The sequence below is a fragment of the Tursiops truncatus genome, chromosome 11 (genome assembly GCF_011762595.2).
Source record: "Tursiops truncatus isolate mTurTru1 chromosome 11, mTurTru1.mat.Y, whole genome shotgun sequence".
Taxonomy (NCBI): Eukaryota; Metazoa; Chordata; class Mammalia; order Artiodactyla; family Delphinidae; genus Tursiops; species Tursiops truncatus.
Genome location: NC_047044.1, coordinates 46,575,868 through 46,591,961, shown reverse-complemented (window position 1 = coordinate 46,591,961; position 16,094 = coordinate 46,575,868). Strand labels below are relative to the sequence as shown.

At 37.3% G+C, this 16,094-nt stretch overlaps 1 protein-coding gene across 6 annotated transcripts in view; it reads right to left on the bottom strand.

The window, feature by feature from the left end:
• The window catches only part of LOC141275931 (uncharacterized), a 247,128-nt gene that overhangs the window by 143,625 nt on the left and 87,409 nt on the right, over positions 1-16,094 (bottom strand). For 4 of the 6 annotated variants that reach the window (XR_012324616.1, XR_012324615.1, XR_012324617.1 and 1 more), the window contains exons 5-6: positions 13,323-13,495; positions 9,230-9,690 (exon numbers count right to left, since the gene is read on the bottom strand). The exons of 1 other annotated variant lie outside the window; for it this stretch is intronic. The gene's annotated coding sequence lies outside the window, so the exon portion shown is untranslated. The remainder of the gene's footprint in view (positions 1-9,229; positions 9,691-13,322; positions 13,496-16,094) is intronic. One more of the 6 variants, XR_012324620.1, reaches the window with a different exon arrangement.

Here is a 16,094-nt window from a genome sequence, read left to right as displayed (position 1 = left end):
TTAAGTGTGGGAAGGATTAAAAGGGAAAGGACACAAAGGATGATAGAAATGTTCTATATGTTGCTTGTGGTACTTACTACATAGTTGTATTCATTTCTCAAAATACATTGAACAGTATGCATATAATAGGTGCATTTTATTGTATGTAAAGTATACTTCAATAAAGATTACTTTTAAATTTGGGAAAAAATGTTACTTTCAAAAAATGAATTGTTACAGAATTGTGATTTAAAGACTGGATTATAAAAAAGGATGAATAAGTACCACAGATGCATGATACTAAATTATGAAGTAGGTTAAACTTCTTTTTTTATGCTCTTTAACATTTTCTGTAATCTGCTCCTTTCTCCCTCCCAACCTCTGAAAATGCCTGGAACATTATTTTCAAAGAGAAACATGAGAGTAACAGTAGAAGTAATAATACCTCACTTTTGATTAGTCACTATGGTTTACTAACCTCATATACTATCTCATTCTATTTTTAACAACCCCATAAGGTAGACCTTTATTATTTTTCATTTTACAGTTGAGAAAACTAAAGCTCAGAAACTACTAAAATTCCCTAAAGCAATATCTTTGCTTCATTTAAGTCTCAGCTCCAATGACACCTTCTCAGAGACGTCTTTCCTGACCTCGCTTTCTAAAATAGTACTTGTCTATTCCCTTATGGGCTTTATTTCCTCAAATATGTACCACTAAACTGACATGAGGACAGGAACTTTGTCTACGATGTTCACTACCATATACACCTAGTTCAGTGTTTGACGCACAGTTTCCAATAAATGTGTTGAACATTGAAGTAGTTTGCCTGAAGTTATAGAGCAAGGCCAAGGTTCTAACCCAGACTTTTCAACTCAGAAAATCTATTTCAGATTCTATTTCATTCTAGAGTCTGAAGCAAAACCCTGTCTCCTGACCCCAAACACTTCAAGTTCCATTTGTCCCTTTCTCCTGATCCTATGACCCTTTTTATTATTTCTTCTGAATCATCCAAGCAGAAATTGTAGTTTTGGTTAGTGATACCAATGAGGGATGAGCTAGTTCTAGGTCTGAACAACATTATCTCTTGAAATTCTTTTTTTTTAAAGCAAATTTTATTTTCTATAGGCTACAATACAGAAAACCCAAGGAATAAACCTCTAATAACTCAAATGAATTAAAAAGCAAAGGCAAAATACTACGTACATGAAGCCTGTGTCTTATTTATCTTTGTATCCCTGTTGCCAGGTATACAGGCATACTTCGGGGATACTGTAGGTTCAGTTCCAGACCACCTCAACAAAGTGAATATTGCTATAAAGAGAGTCACACTAATTTTTTGGTTTTCCAGTGCATATAAAAGTTATGTTTATACTATATTGTAATCTATTAAGTGTGTAATAGCATTAGATCTAAAAAAATGGACATATATAAAAAGTACTTTATTGCCAAAAAATGCTAACCATCATCTGAGGCTTCAGTGAGTCCTAATCTTTTTACTGATGGAGGGTCTTGCCTCGATGTTGACGGCAGCTGACTGATCAGGGTGGTGGTTGCTGAAGGCTGGGGAGGTTGTGGCAGTTTCTTAAAATAAGACAGCAATGACATCTGTCACATTGGTTGATTCTTCCTTTCACCAACGATTTGTCTGTAGCATACAATGCTGTTTGGTAAAATTTTACCCACAATAGAACTTCTTGCAAAATTGAGGTCAATCCTCTCAAATCCTGCTGCTGCTTTATCAACTAAATTGATGTAATATTCTAAATCCTTTACTGTCATTTCAACAATCTTCACAGCATTTTCACCAGGAGTAGATTCCATCTCAAGAAATCACTTTTCTTTGTTCATCCTTAAGAAGCAACTCCTCATCTGTTCAAGATTTAGCATGAGACTGCGGCAATTCAGTCACATCTTCAGGCTCCACTTCTAATTCTAGTTTTCCTGCTATTTCCACCACATCTGCAGTTACTTCCTCCGCTGAAGTCTTGAGCCCCTCAGAGTCATCCATGAGGGTTGAAATCAACTTCTTCCAAACTCCTGTTCGTGCTGATATTTTGACCTCTTCCCATGAATCACGAATGTTCTTAATGGTATCTAGAATGGTGAACGCTTTGCAGAAAGTTTTCAAGTTACTTTGCCCAAATCATCAGAGGAATCACTATCTGTGAAGGCAGCCATAGCCTTACGAAATGTATTTCTTAAATCATAAGACTTGAAAGTTGAAATGACTCCTTGATCCATAGGCCGCAAGATGGATGTTGTGTTAGCAGGCATGAAAACAACATAAATCTCATTGTACATCATCAGAGCTCTTGGGTGACGAGGTGCACTGTCAATGAGCAGTCGTATTTTAAAAGAAATTTCTTTTTCTGAGCAGTAGGTCTCAATGGTGAGCTGAGAATATTTAGTAAACTGTGTCATAAACGGATGTGCTGTCATCCAGGCTCTGTTATTCCACTGATAAAGCACAGGCAAAGTAGATTTTGCATAATTCTTAAGGTTCCTAGGATTTTCAGAATGACAAATGAGCACTGGCTTCAACTTCAAGTCACCAGCTGCATTAGCCTGTCCTTTGACGCTTTGAAGCAAGGCATCGACTTCTCTATGAAAGTCTGAGATGGCACTGTCCTCAATGGAAGGCTGTTTCCTCTACACTGAAAATCTGTTGCTTAGTGTAGCTACCTTCATTAATTATCTTAACTAGATCCTCTGGATAACTTGCTGCTGCTTCTACATCAGCACTCTCTGCTTTACCTTGCATTTTTATGTTATGGAGATGACTTCTTTCCTTAAACTACATGAACCAGTCTCTGCTAGCTTCTTCAGTTTCCTCACCTGTCTCAGCCTTCATAGACTTGAAGGGAGTTAGGGCCTTGCTTGCTCTGGATTAGGCTTTGGCTTAAGGAGAATGCTGTGATTGGTTTTATCTTCTATCCAGAACGCTAAAACTTTCTCCATATGGGCAATAAGGCTGTTTCACTTTCTTATCATTCATGTGTTCACTGGAGTAGCAGTTTTAATTTCCTTCGAAAACATCTCCTTTGAATTCACAACTTGGCTAACTGTTTGGTACAAGAGGCCTAGTTTTTGGCCTATCTCAGCTTTCAACATGCCTTTCTCACTAAGCTTAATCATTTCTAGCTTCTGATTTAAAGTGAAAGGTGTATAATTCTTCCTTTCATTTGAACACTTAGAGGATATTGTAGGATTACTAATTGGTCTAATTTCAATACTGCTGTGTCTCAGGGAATAGGGAGGCCCGAAGGGGGAGAGAGAGAGAGACTGAAACATGAGGGAACAGTCAGTCAATGGAGCGGACAGAACACACATCATCTATGGATTAAGTTCTCTGTCTTATATGGTCATGGTTCATGGGGCGCCAAAACAATTACAATAGTAACATCAAAGATCACTGATCGGGACTTCGCTGGTGGCGTAGTGGTTAAGAATCCACCTGCCAACGCAGGGCACATGGGTTTGATCCCTGGTCCAGGAAGATTCCCACGTCTCGGGCCAACTAAGCCCATGTGCCACAACTACTGAGCCTGCACTCTAGAGCCCGCAAGCCATAACTACTGAGCCTGTGTGCCACAACTACTGAAGCCCACATGCTGCAACTACTGAAGCCCGCACGCCTAGAGTCCATGCTCTGCGACAAGAGAAGCTACTGCAATGAGAAGCCCACGCACCACAATGAAGAGTAGCCCCCGCTCGCCACACCTAGAGAAAGCCCACATGCAGCAACGAAGACCCAATGCAGCCAAAAAAAAAAAAAAAAGATCATTGATCATAGATCACCATAACAAATATAATAATAATGAAAAAGTTTGGAATGGTGTAAGAATTACCAAAATGTGACACAGGGACACAAAGTGAGCAAATGCTGCTGGAAAAATGGAGCTGATAGGCTTCCTTGACACCAGGTTGCCACAAATCTTTGACTTGTAAAAAACACAATATCTGTGAAGCACGATAAAGTGAAGTGCAATAAAATGAGGTATGCCTGCAGTGCCTGACAATTAGTGAACTCAAATATTTGTTATTTATATGACTTAGACCACATCCTCTCTCCCAATACCACACACTCACAACTGTCTCCTGAAGATATTGGTGTGTTTTTAATCTCAGTACTTCCTGCTTTTCAATCGTAAAGTAACACTTTGCTAGAGTTCAGTTCTACCTAACTCATACCCTTCCTGCTACTGAGGCTTCCCCAGATAAAAAGAGCAATACTGTATACCCACCACTATGTTGCTCATGTAAGTAGAGACTATACTTGTATCTACTGATGACATTCTCCTGTAATTAAAAAATATATACGAGCAATAAGAATCTTATATAGTTGAAAGGTTAATTCTTCTAATAGTCTCAGAGCTTCCCTTCAGTTATATATCAGAAAAGGAAACATCACAGAAAATGACTCCTTGGGTACACAGAGTTGTAACCTCATTAATAATGTTACAAGAAGAAGCTGCAGATAGAATCAAAGGGGTAAACAAGATAACTGGAAATGGCCCATCCCACTTGTTTTATTACCTTTAATAATAATGTGTATTAAACTCTCTGCTTTTTCTTGATGAAGAAAGTGGGATATGGGGAGGGGGATGTTTTACTATCTGCAACTGACATTTCTACAAGGCCACACTAGCAGAGGAAACAAAAATCCTGGAAGGCTCAGTAGCAAAATGTGGGAGATACAGCAAGGACTATGTAGTCAAACAACCCTGAATCTGAATCCTTGTGCCGTTTAGTAGCTATGGAATCTTGAGTACGTTGCTTAACTTGTCTGAACCTCAATTTAGCAACCTATAAAATAGGGATATTAGTACTGTCTTGAGAGTGTGGTCAAGAGAACCGAATGAGATAATATGTACAAATGCTTAGAGCATTGGTACCTAATGCCTGGTACAAAGTAGTCCTCAACAAATAGGTGAATTAGAGTATAGGCTACACCATTATAATAAAGAGATCCCAAAAACAGTGGGTTAAAAAATGGTTGTTTTTTTCTCACTTCTCACTTAACAGTCCCAAATTGGTGGGCTCAATTTGGTGAGATCATCCTGGGACCCAGATTGCTATTTCTGCCACTCTTCACATCAAGGACACTGCTGCAGTTGTAGCCACTATCCAGCCAGTGGAAAGAAGGAAAGTAGGAGTCCCAAGCAAGCAGCTTTATTCTTAAGGAAATGATGCTGAAGTTGCACACATCATTTCCAGTCACATCACACTGGCAAAACTTAGTCTTCTATAGGCCACATCTTGCTGCCTGGGATGCTGAGAAATAAAGTTGGGCAGTCATGTGATCAGCCAAATTCAGGTGTTCTCTTCCTAATAGGAAGAAGGGTTAGCAATTTCTGCCATAGCAAACTGGCTTTATTGCAAGAAACATCACAAAGGATGCTCTATAAGGGAAGTATACCACAAAGTAGATGAGTACCTGAAAAAGTGATTAACTTTCAGCAATGAATAACTGCAGAGCTAACAACATTCACAGATTTATGCATTTAAGCAAATTCGATCAGTTGTAGATTCTGATATCTTCAACCTGTGGACTCAGCCGCACTTGGTCCCTGAGCCACTTCTGAGCAATATGAGGAAGCATCAGCAGCTGGTTGGATCTAAGAATAGTCATGGTGTTGTGTTGACCATGATTTGAGGGAAGTCCAGGGATCTCAGCCTTCTCTTAAGGCCTTCTAAGATGTATTCTGCATTGGCTTCCTTATTTGATCTTTATTAATATCTGAGCATCTATATACTTGACTGTCATACCTCCTCCCTACTTCTTCCAGCACTTTCCACTAGGAAGGCCTTGTTTCCTTATAGTCCCAGCTGCTAGCTAAGGATCTTGCTACAAAATAAATCCAGGACTTAAAACCACAATGTTGCTACCCATCTGAGTTTTACTACTCCCTGATGCCTTGCACTCCCACTTCCTATCAGATAAGACTAACTTGGATATTAATGACAGCTGGAAATAAGCTTACTATGTCCTTTGGACTTGCCATAGTAGGCTGCCAACTATCAGTTTGTTGGGACTGAGTGTGCTTGAAGGGGGGCAATAAAGGAACCTTCAGCCTGGCAAATCTACAAATCTTATTACTGGCTTCTTTTCCCTACCAGTCTCTGCCACTAAGGTCCCAGGCATGCCTTTCAGTTACACTTGCCCGAGTTATGACTAGAGCAGACAGGAAGCTTCAGGATAGAAGGGTCACGACAAAATGGCAGTTCCTTAAGAAAAAATTGAACAAGGCAGTAACTCTAGGACTGGGGTAAACTTGGCTTGACACTATGTTCCATGACAAAGAACCAAATCTGTCTTGTTCACTGAGTGTTTTCAGTGCCTAGCACAGAATAGTACCTATTAGGAGCCAATATTTTCTGTTAAGATGAATGAGGCACTAAGCAGTGATGTGAGTTCAAAGAAGGGAGAAGCCTAGTTTTGAAAATCAAGACTCTAAATACACCAAATTTTCCTATCGCCAGTATCTCCTTATAAGAGAATCTACTCACACCACCTAATCTTGCCCCACAGCTGAGCCCAGCGACAGAACTGGCTACATCATTTATGGGGCCCTCATTTGAAAATTAAGAATTTCATGACAGTGACAGTGGAACATTAAAGTGAGTGTGGAGAGCCCTTCTGAGCCCAGGACCCCGTGTGACTGCACAGGTCGCACACCTATGAAGCTGCTTGCCCAGCAGCCATGTTTACACAAGTAACCTTGCTCCCCAGACACAGGTGATCCAAGCTGGCTCAATGATATCCTCTCCAAAGAACTAAATCTAAGAGACATAGAGATTAAGTCAGTTAGATGGTGGTGGGCACTGAGTGATTAGTTAATGTGGACTTTTAAAGTGGTGGCCATTTGCAACCATGTGCATGCAGTTTCATAAGCAGAAAAGCCAGTTGTAAGAAAAAGTGGAGAATGTAGCAGCATTAGGTGAGATAACCAAGACACCATGTGACCACAGAGAGCATCAGAGGAGAGAGAGAAGCTACCTGATGAGTTCTCAGGAGGCCGGATTATAGAGACTGCTTTCCTGTTCCCATGAGGCCCAGCTGTACTTGAAGTCCCCTATGCCATCTTAGACAGAACTAGGTTGTGTGTACTAACCACAAACAGATCTATAATTGTTTCTGTATCTATCCATTTGTGTATGTATTAAGTGGATGCATAAGATGTCTCAGACTCTAATCCAGTATCACAGAAGGCTAGTTCATTCTAGACTTCTCTTCTTGCTCATCTGTAACTTCCCTCTTCAACAGAGAGAAACCTGGCTCTTAACATCCACCATCCATTACTTATTTGTTCAATCCTTTCGATCATTTTTAAATTGGGCTGTTTATTATTTTTTTACATATAATAAATATTGAATAATCTTATTGAATTGTAAGAGTTCTTATTCTTTACTATTGTGGATATGTCTTTTACCAAGTATATGTGTTGCAAATATTTTCTCCCAGTTCAAGCTTTTCTTTTCATCTTCTTTGAAAGATCAAAATGTTTTCATTTCAATGAAGTTCAATGTATTGTTTTTTTTTCTTTTATAGTTTGTGCTTTTTGTGTTCCATCTAAGAAACTTTAGCTTAAGCCAAGGTTTCAAAGATTGTCTCCTATGTTTTCTTCTAGATGTTTTATAGTTTTAGCTTTAGGTCAAATGATCCATTTTGAGTTAATTTTTGTCAACACAGTTCTCACAAGATAGCATTTTTATTTTTGCATTCACATTTCTTTGGTTATATAATATTCAAATTACATTACTGCAGTAACAAGTCCAACTATTATGAACAGCTTAGAAAAGCACAACCAAGTCTTGGTAAGTGTACTACTCAACTGAGAGAGGGACATGCAGAGTATACTAGAGAATAGCCTCCCTAGCCTTCAGTCTTCAGCACTGTGGGCCTCAATGGGCAAGTTTTACTGACAGAATGGTAAATTTTGGTTAATCTGGTATATAGGTAAACAGGCAATGGGTTAAAGAACATCTACCAGATATAAACAAGTGAGTTGACAGATCATTTTTGTGCCTGCCGAACTAGCCCCAAATTATGTCCTTATTTTCGGATGTCACAATTTTTAAAAACTGGCAAACTTGAGTGGATTACAAACTGCTCTTCAGAGTTCTGTGACTCCATGGCGGTTAACTCAGTAATTCAAGTGAAAGAAGTTGCTTTTTTTGTTTTTCTATTTTGCACGGAATTATTTTTTCTTTTCTAGCAGCTCCATAGCTTAAAAGAAAGGGAGTAAAAGTTGGAAATAATGATTGAACAGATACTTACTCAGAGGAAATCAATCAGATATGAGTGTGCTGGATAGTACCTGTGGAAGACAGTGTTTGTTCCCTAACCAACAGCCATTTCCTCCTCTTCGCTGCACAGAACCCTGATTTTGTACCAGTAACAATGTACCCAATATAGCTGACACTAACAAAGCAGCAAAGTGTTGCCAGCTGCAGAGACCCAGTGCTGAGCCCCCATCCTGCTTGATCCTACCTCAAGAAATTTCTACAGTCCTCAGGCATTTCTCTGAGTTTTCACTTCTTAGTTAGTTGGCCCTTTATAACATCCAAATAAGGTTGACAGGTAAATGAATAAATGGTGACAAGGTGATATTATAAAGAGGTCTTGATTCATTTTAGTTATTTAAGGTTGATTCATGAATTGCTTCACCAGGTTGATTCACATTTACATGTCTCAAGGGAGACCACTTTCTCTAGTTTCCTTGGAAGACAGTTTACCAGCCTTACCAGTCTTGATGCCAAAATGTAAATATACTTGTTTAGTTCTCCTGAGAAGAATTTCTCTCTGTAAAAGTGAGCTTAGAACATCGTTTTACTTACCTTCAAAATATTTTTAAGCTTGAGTGATAATGTGCTATGGAAGAAAAACCTTATTTGATCTGATTTAATAAAATCAGAAGTCCTATTTTATGATTTAAGTATACATAATTTTACATTACAATCATTTTGTTTTATTAATTTGGACTATGTTGAGAAAATCATTTTTGCTGTTAAAAGAGCCTGCCTAATTTATTCTCTGAATTGTGAACAGATAAATTTAATTATTAGTCTCTTTAAATTTCCTTTGGAAACATCTTCTCCAAACTACAAATCATAAAAGCCAAGACTGATGTTTTGACTAACCTAAAATACAATGACTGGTAGGCACAAAATAAAGAATAGTTTAAAATGCCATTCCAGATAAATTTGAGAAGACATAGAAATGTAACAAAAAGAAAATACCTACCTCAGCTCCATCACTTGAAGGCATGGCTGGAAGAGGAATCAGCAATGATGCCAAATAAGAAACATGAAAGTCATTTACTCCCAACCACAATTTCACAGAAGTGGCAACTAGGGCTCAGAAAGATTGAGTGATTAACTTTAGATCATATTCCTTGTCATTGGCAGGAGTCTAAATCCACGTTTCCTTACTTCCAGTCGTGTTATTAATGGTTGTTGTTTTCCATTAAATTATCTGTAGTGGGGATGATCACATCTGTTATGGCCATCTTTATGCTGGATATCAATGACTAGTCTAATTGGTCAGTCATCATTATCCTGGTGATCAAAATGATTAGGGAGGTTGACCCCTCTGTTTCATTCACTTCTGATGGATGAACTTCAACCTTGTCACAGCTGCCCTGGCTTTTCGACCTGGTTTTGTGAGCATAAATTCATCAACTTTTCCAGTTTTCCATTTCAATCCTGGGGGAAAAGAATTAAGAGATCTAAATCTAGCATGTAGAGTTGTATAAGTTAATCAAAGAATGAGACTATCTCACATTTGTAAAGCACTTCACAGATGATGAAGTGCTATACGTCACAACTCTGTGAGATATTATTCCCACTTTACAGGTAAGAGATATGACTTGTCCAACTGAGTTGCAGAACCAGACTAGAAACAAGTTCCTCTACCCCCAAATCCAGTGCTCTTTCCACATTTTACCTATTGCAAATCACTTAAGAAAAGATTTACCTTCTATTATAATGGACACGATTAACTCATTTCCGTTAAAAAAAAATGAGGAAAGACCAAATGTTTTTCTCATCTATTATTATTCTAATACTTGGAGAAACACAAACCTGAACTAGGAAGGTTTAAACATTTGTAGTAGAATGAATGAATTAATTTACAACAAACATGTATACTGAGCACTTACTATGCACCACAAGCTGTTAGTTATGAAGGGACAAACCTGTTTCTGGGAGTAATATGTAAACTGTAAACACTAATGTAGAGTGTCATTATTTTAAAAGAAAATTCACAAATTTGTTATAGCCTGTAAATCTCTGGATATCATTAGACAAAGGCCCAAATTAAAGACTCAGAAATGCTTACTAAAAAGAAATCTTCCCAGTCACCTACTTCAATAGCCACCCCTTCAAGATAAGGAAACCTAGAAGGTAGAGGTTAACTGACTTGCCAAACATCACTTCACCAGTTAGTGTCAAAGCAAGATAATTGCTTTAGAAAAGTTTAAAGTTTCAGGACACAATGAGAAGTCTTGAGACTTATTTGAAACTTCAACATCCCGGACCAAACAATGGTTTAACTTGTCTACAGCAAGTAAACATAAAACACAAAGGAAGCTTCTAGTTTCTTTTTCAGTAATGTGGCAACTCCCTGGTCCCTAATTGTGGAGAGATGACTAAATGGTTTATACATAACAGCTATCAGTAATGGAAATCGCCTGACACAACGATCAGGCAAAGTTGGACATTTACATTTCAACTACTTTGTTGTTTTTACAAAACTGAAAAGTACTGTTGGTGTTGATACAGTACCCCCCTCCCTCAAAGCTCAAGTTATCACTTTCAACTGTTATGTAGGATACTTTGAGCTGGAAAATTTTAAAGGTGTTATTTCCACAGCACATTAGCATAACAAACACAAAACACCTTAAGTCAATGAGCATGGCACTACATAGAATTAATGGAATGTAGACAAATGAGATGTGATCAGTAAGTGAATGCTTTGTTTTCAGTCCACTGTATTCATATCAAAGAGTTTCCTCAAAATTCAAAGCAATCTTAACTATCTGTCATTAACTTCCACTGAAAGAAATGGAAAAATCCATTAATAAACACTGCTTGTCAAATTGGAATCTACATTCTTTTAAACCAGTGGAACACTGTAGGCATAGAACCCAAGCATAAATAATGCTGTTAGCAATTGGGTATCCATTCACTTTACTGAATGGCAAATAAAAAAAGCATGCGAACAGATATGAAGTACTGGCCAACTTGATTGCTCTTTAAAATACCTGTCTCAACATACCTTGCAAAGTATATACCAGAGGATAAAAGGAGAATGAGGCAAAGGAGGAAATCAGGTACAGAAGGATCTATGATGATGTCAACTTAATTTTAGCTATAGCACCAAATTGGCCCCTGCTTACTTTGTTTATTCTGGGCATTAGGGTTCTGACTGCCAATGTTAATTGGGTCCATCAAATTTGGATATTTCACCTAATTGAAAATCTTTGAGAATTTCCTTGTAAAAGCACTAATTTAAAAGAATAAAACCTCCTGTATGGAGGTTTAACAGACATAAATGTACACAGTGAATTATGAATCAAGTAATAGGAATAAATACTCATAGCAAATTACAAATAATCCCACTTTACCGAGCATCAATAAAACACAATAAAACTGAGTAATGAAGATAGACTCTTTATCCTCCATGTTAAAGTATAATTTTCAAAAAATAAAATCATGACTCTCAAGCAAATATAAAATTAACACATATAAAAGATTTTCTTTAACTCATTAACCCTAATGAGAGAGCCAGTAAGATGTTACGATAAATTCAAAAAGAATTTAAGAAGCTGGAGTATTTACAGGAAATTTAACAAAGAAATATTAAAATAAGATTGCTGGGTTAAGATATAAGCTGGTGATGACCAAAAGGCCATAAATCTCTGGGGTTATCTGTTTGGAAGATAAGGACTGTGATTAAATGAAACTATAACTCCATCTGAAATCCCTCCTCATCCCCCAAATCAAAGACTAGTGGGAATTTGAAAAACAATGAGTTGAGAGAATCATCCTTTTACCTAAATTTGTATTTGAATCTCTAGTTATTCCTTTATGATAGTTTTTCTGGAAATGGAATTAGAGTTTCAAAGGCTATGAACTCTGGAGTCAGACCCAGGATTATGTCCCCCTCCCCCCTTCCCCTTATTACTAGCTTTGTGACCTTGGTAACTAAGGCCTAGGTTTGCTCATCTGTAATGTGGACATCGTATTACAGAGATGCTACACAATATATTTAAAAATTTAGCTCAGACCTATAGCTCAAATAGATGGTAGCAACCAAACGCAACACCTCACCTCTACCCCACTTTATCACGCATTCCATTTAAATGTCATCTCTTCATAGAGGTCTTCTTTGTCTATCTCCTTCACCCCAGATATTCCCTACCTATAGGTGATGGATGCCTATAATTTATACATCTAGAAATCTAATCTATCATTACTTTGGGAAGAAAAGCATTTTATACGGTCAAGGATTGGCTACCTTTATAAATCTCTTACATTTTGGAATTCTCATAAGTTAAACAAATTTAGTTTCATTTATATTTAGGTATGTAATACAAAATGAATATTTGTACATTTTAAATAGAAGTATATGGGACTTCCCTGGTGGCTCAGTGGTTAAGAATCTTCCTGCCAATGCAGGGGACACAGGTTCGAGCGCTGGTGCTGGAAGATCCCACATGCCATGGAGCAACTAAGCCCATGTGCCACAACTACTGAGCCTGCACTCTAGAGACCGCACACCACAATTACTGAGCCCAAGTGCCGCTACTGAAGCCTGCATGCCTAGAGCCTGTGCTCCACAACAAGAGAAGCCACTGCCAACGAGAAGCCTGCCCACAACAAAGAGTAGCCCCCGCTCGCAACTAGAGAAAGCCCATGCACAGCAACGAAGACCCAACACAGCCAAAAATAATAAATAATATTTTAAAAAATAAATAAATAGAAATATATTTGGCATATAACACTGTGTAAATGTAAGGGATACAACATACTGATTTTGATACCTTTATATATTGTAGTATGATTGTCATTTTATCAATAATTAGCACCTCTATCACTTTACCTAATTATCATTTCTCATCATTTGAGTGGTTAGAATAACTAAGTTCTTATCTCTAAGGCTTATTTACTACTTGTTGCAAGGTTGTACCCTTAAACAACATATGTTCTATCCCATTCCTCCCCTGCCCCCATCCCCTGGTAACCACCATTTTACTCTGTTTCTACGAATTTGGCTTTTTTAGATTCCACATATGAGTGATCATAAAGTACTTATCTTTCTCTGTCTGACTTACCTCACTTAGCATAATGTCCTCAAGATTCACCCAGGTTATCACAAATGACAAGATGTCCTTCTTTGTCATGACTTAATAATATTCCATTTGTGTGTATTATACCACAACTTCTTAACAATTCATCTGTTGGTGGGCCGTAGGTTGTTTCCATATCTTGGCTATTGTGAATAATGCTGCAATAAACATGGGAGTGCATATATCTCTCAATATCCTGTTTTCATTTCCTTTAGGTATACACCCAGAAGTAGCATTGATGGGTCATACGGTAGATTTATTTTTAATATTTTGAGGAATTTCCATATTGTTTTCCATAGTGGCTGAACCAATTTATATTCCCACTAACAGTGTACAAGGTTTCTCTTTTCTCCACATCCTTGCCAACACTTGTTATCAATTGTCTTCTTAATGATAACCATTTAACAGGTGTGAGGTAATATCTCACTGTGGCTTTGATTTGCATTTCCCTGATGATTAATGATATTGAGCATCTTTTCAGGTACCTGTTGGCCATTTGGATGTCTTTGGGAAAATGTCTGTTTAGTTCTTCTACCCATTTTTTTATTGAATTGTTTGGTTTTTTGTTATTGAGTTGTATGAGTTTGTACATTTTAATATTCACAATTATACAGTATTCAAAAATATCCTATATCCTGTATCCTTCGGCACATGACTAAAAGAAAATTTATGCATCCAGAAATCCTTTTCTCAATTCCCTGACAGTGGTAAAGCCTGAAGGAAAAAATACAGGTTTCCCCTTTTTTTATGATAAGCCCTATTCTATGATGCTGGGTAATGCTGTCCTATGTGGGGCTTAGATTCATTTATTATCAAATATTTTCTAAATGTCTACTATATGCCAATCACTCGGCTTGATCCTGGATACACAGTGGTGAATGAGATATACATTATCCTGCTTCCTGAAGCTTCCAGTCCCATGGTCAAGACAGACAAGATAGACCCAATACAGCCAAAAATAAATTAATTAATTAAAAAAAAAAGAAAATCCATACATGCTTATTTGAAATGAGTATTATAGTAAATGTCCTGGGTGTGGTGCTGACAGAGCTTAGTTTTGTAAAGCATATACTTATTCAAATGACATTTCACAGAATTATTTCATAAGTCTACAAATCTGAAAACATCTGCCCTTACTATCTATTCTTATTCAGTCTTCTGGGAATTTCAGCTCACTTTATCGGAAGAAAACTAAATAGACATTCTGTTCTCATCATTTCTATCTAATGAGAAATGTTCTTGTTATTTCTGCAACCTAATTATTTTAAATAGTCAAACTCAGAAGGTCAAGATCAAGCTTAAGGTCAAAACCAATGGGAAAGAAAGTACCTTCCAGACTAAAGGTAAAGTGGCTTCAGTAATGGCCTTGAGTTCTGGATTGAAGAGAAGCACTGAATTTCATGATGGAAAAATTCAGAATGAACTCTTCCAAGGCAAGTAGACTTGAGACCAATCATAAGAATTCAAACAGAAATAGATCTACATGCATCAATTTATCCTTTTATTTTCTAAACTACTTTTTCTGTTAAACTACGCAAAGGGACTGTGTTTTATACTTTTGTTTCATTTGGTTAGTTTTTGTGTTTGATATGTTTTTCTATTAAAAAAAATTATAACAAAGAGCCAAAAAGAGAAAAAGAACACACATTATAACATGAAACCATTTCAGACATAACTTCTGCCTTATGTGGTTCCATATAAATTGAAACAACACATAGGACAGATGGTACAGAAAATGTTTCACATGGGCATTTTAAAACTTAGGAATATGAACTGGTTGAATCTCAAGTGATTCTGTTGATAAAATCAGAAAGACACAAAGCCTTGAAAGTAAATATTAGCCACTGTGTGCCTTGGCCTAAAAAACTGGAACCTAGAGAAAATCATCTAGCAGGTGGAAAAACAATACTCTTCAAAGTCCATTCAAAATCATTTTGTTTCATCAGATTCATCTACCTTATGAAACAAAGAAGCCTCGGTGTGACCAGAAAGCTCTAGATTGAGAGAATCAAGAGACACAGATTCTAGGCCATACTCTATTATTGCCAAGAAATTATAATCTCATCTCTCTAGGCTTCCATTTTTTATCTGTAAATTGAAGGAATGAGATCATACTTAGTATAGCTAGATAACTTAGTAGAACTCTAGATGCCAGATCTAATGTTCTAGAGGTCAATGCTCCCTACAAACATCATAATGTTCAAAGTATCTCACCTACCTTAATACAGAAAGCCCTTAATGAATACCCTTCTTCCCATCAAAGACTATTTTTTAAAAAGGGCTCCTACTGGATGGGAATTAAGAGCACTAAACACAGACTTTTGCCTTCACAATTTTGTCTAGGCATGGCTTTTCTTTGCCCTTACATGCTACAGTAGCATAGTGGCTTTGAGATCAGGTTGACCTGAGAGTAAATGTCAGCTTTGCCACTAACTAGTTTATGACCATCTTAAGCAAGTCATTTACTTCCCCTGAGATTTAGTTTCCTCATCAGTAAAATGAGCACATTAATAGTATCTTTATCATAAGGCTTTGTGAGGATTAAATGAGATAAAACACAAAAAGTCATTGGTAAGGTATCTACCACATGTGTTCAATTATTATCATTGACTATCTCTTCCTATTTTGACATGTCCTGTGGATTTGTGTGGTTGGGGGTGGGGACTTTTGGCTTACACTTGAAGGTGAGCAAAGATTGGTACAATGGAGTGAGTGAAAGGGATTGGGATGGGGGAGAGGCAAATGTAAACCACCAAA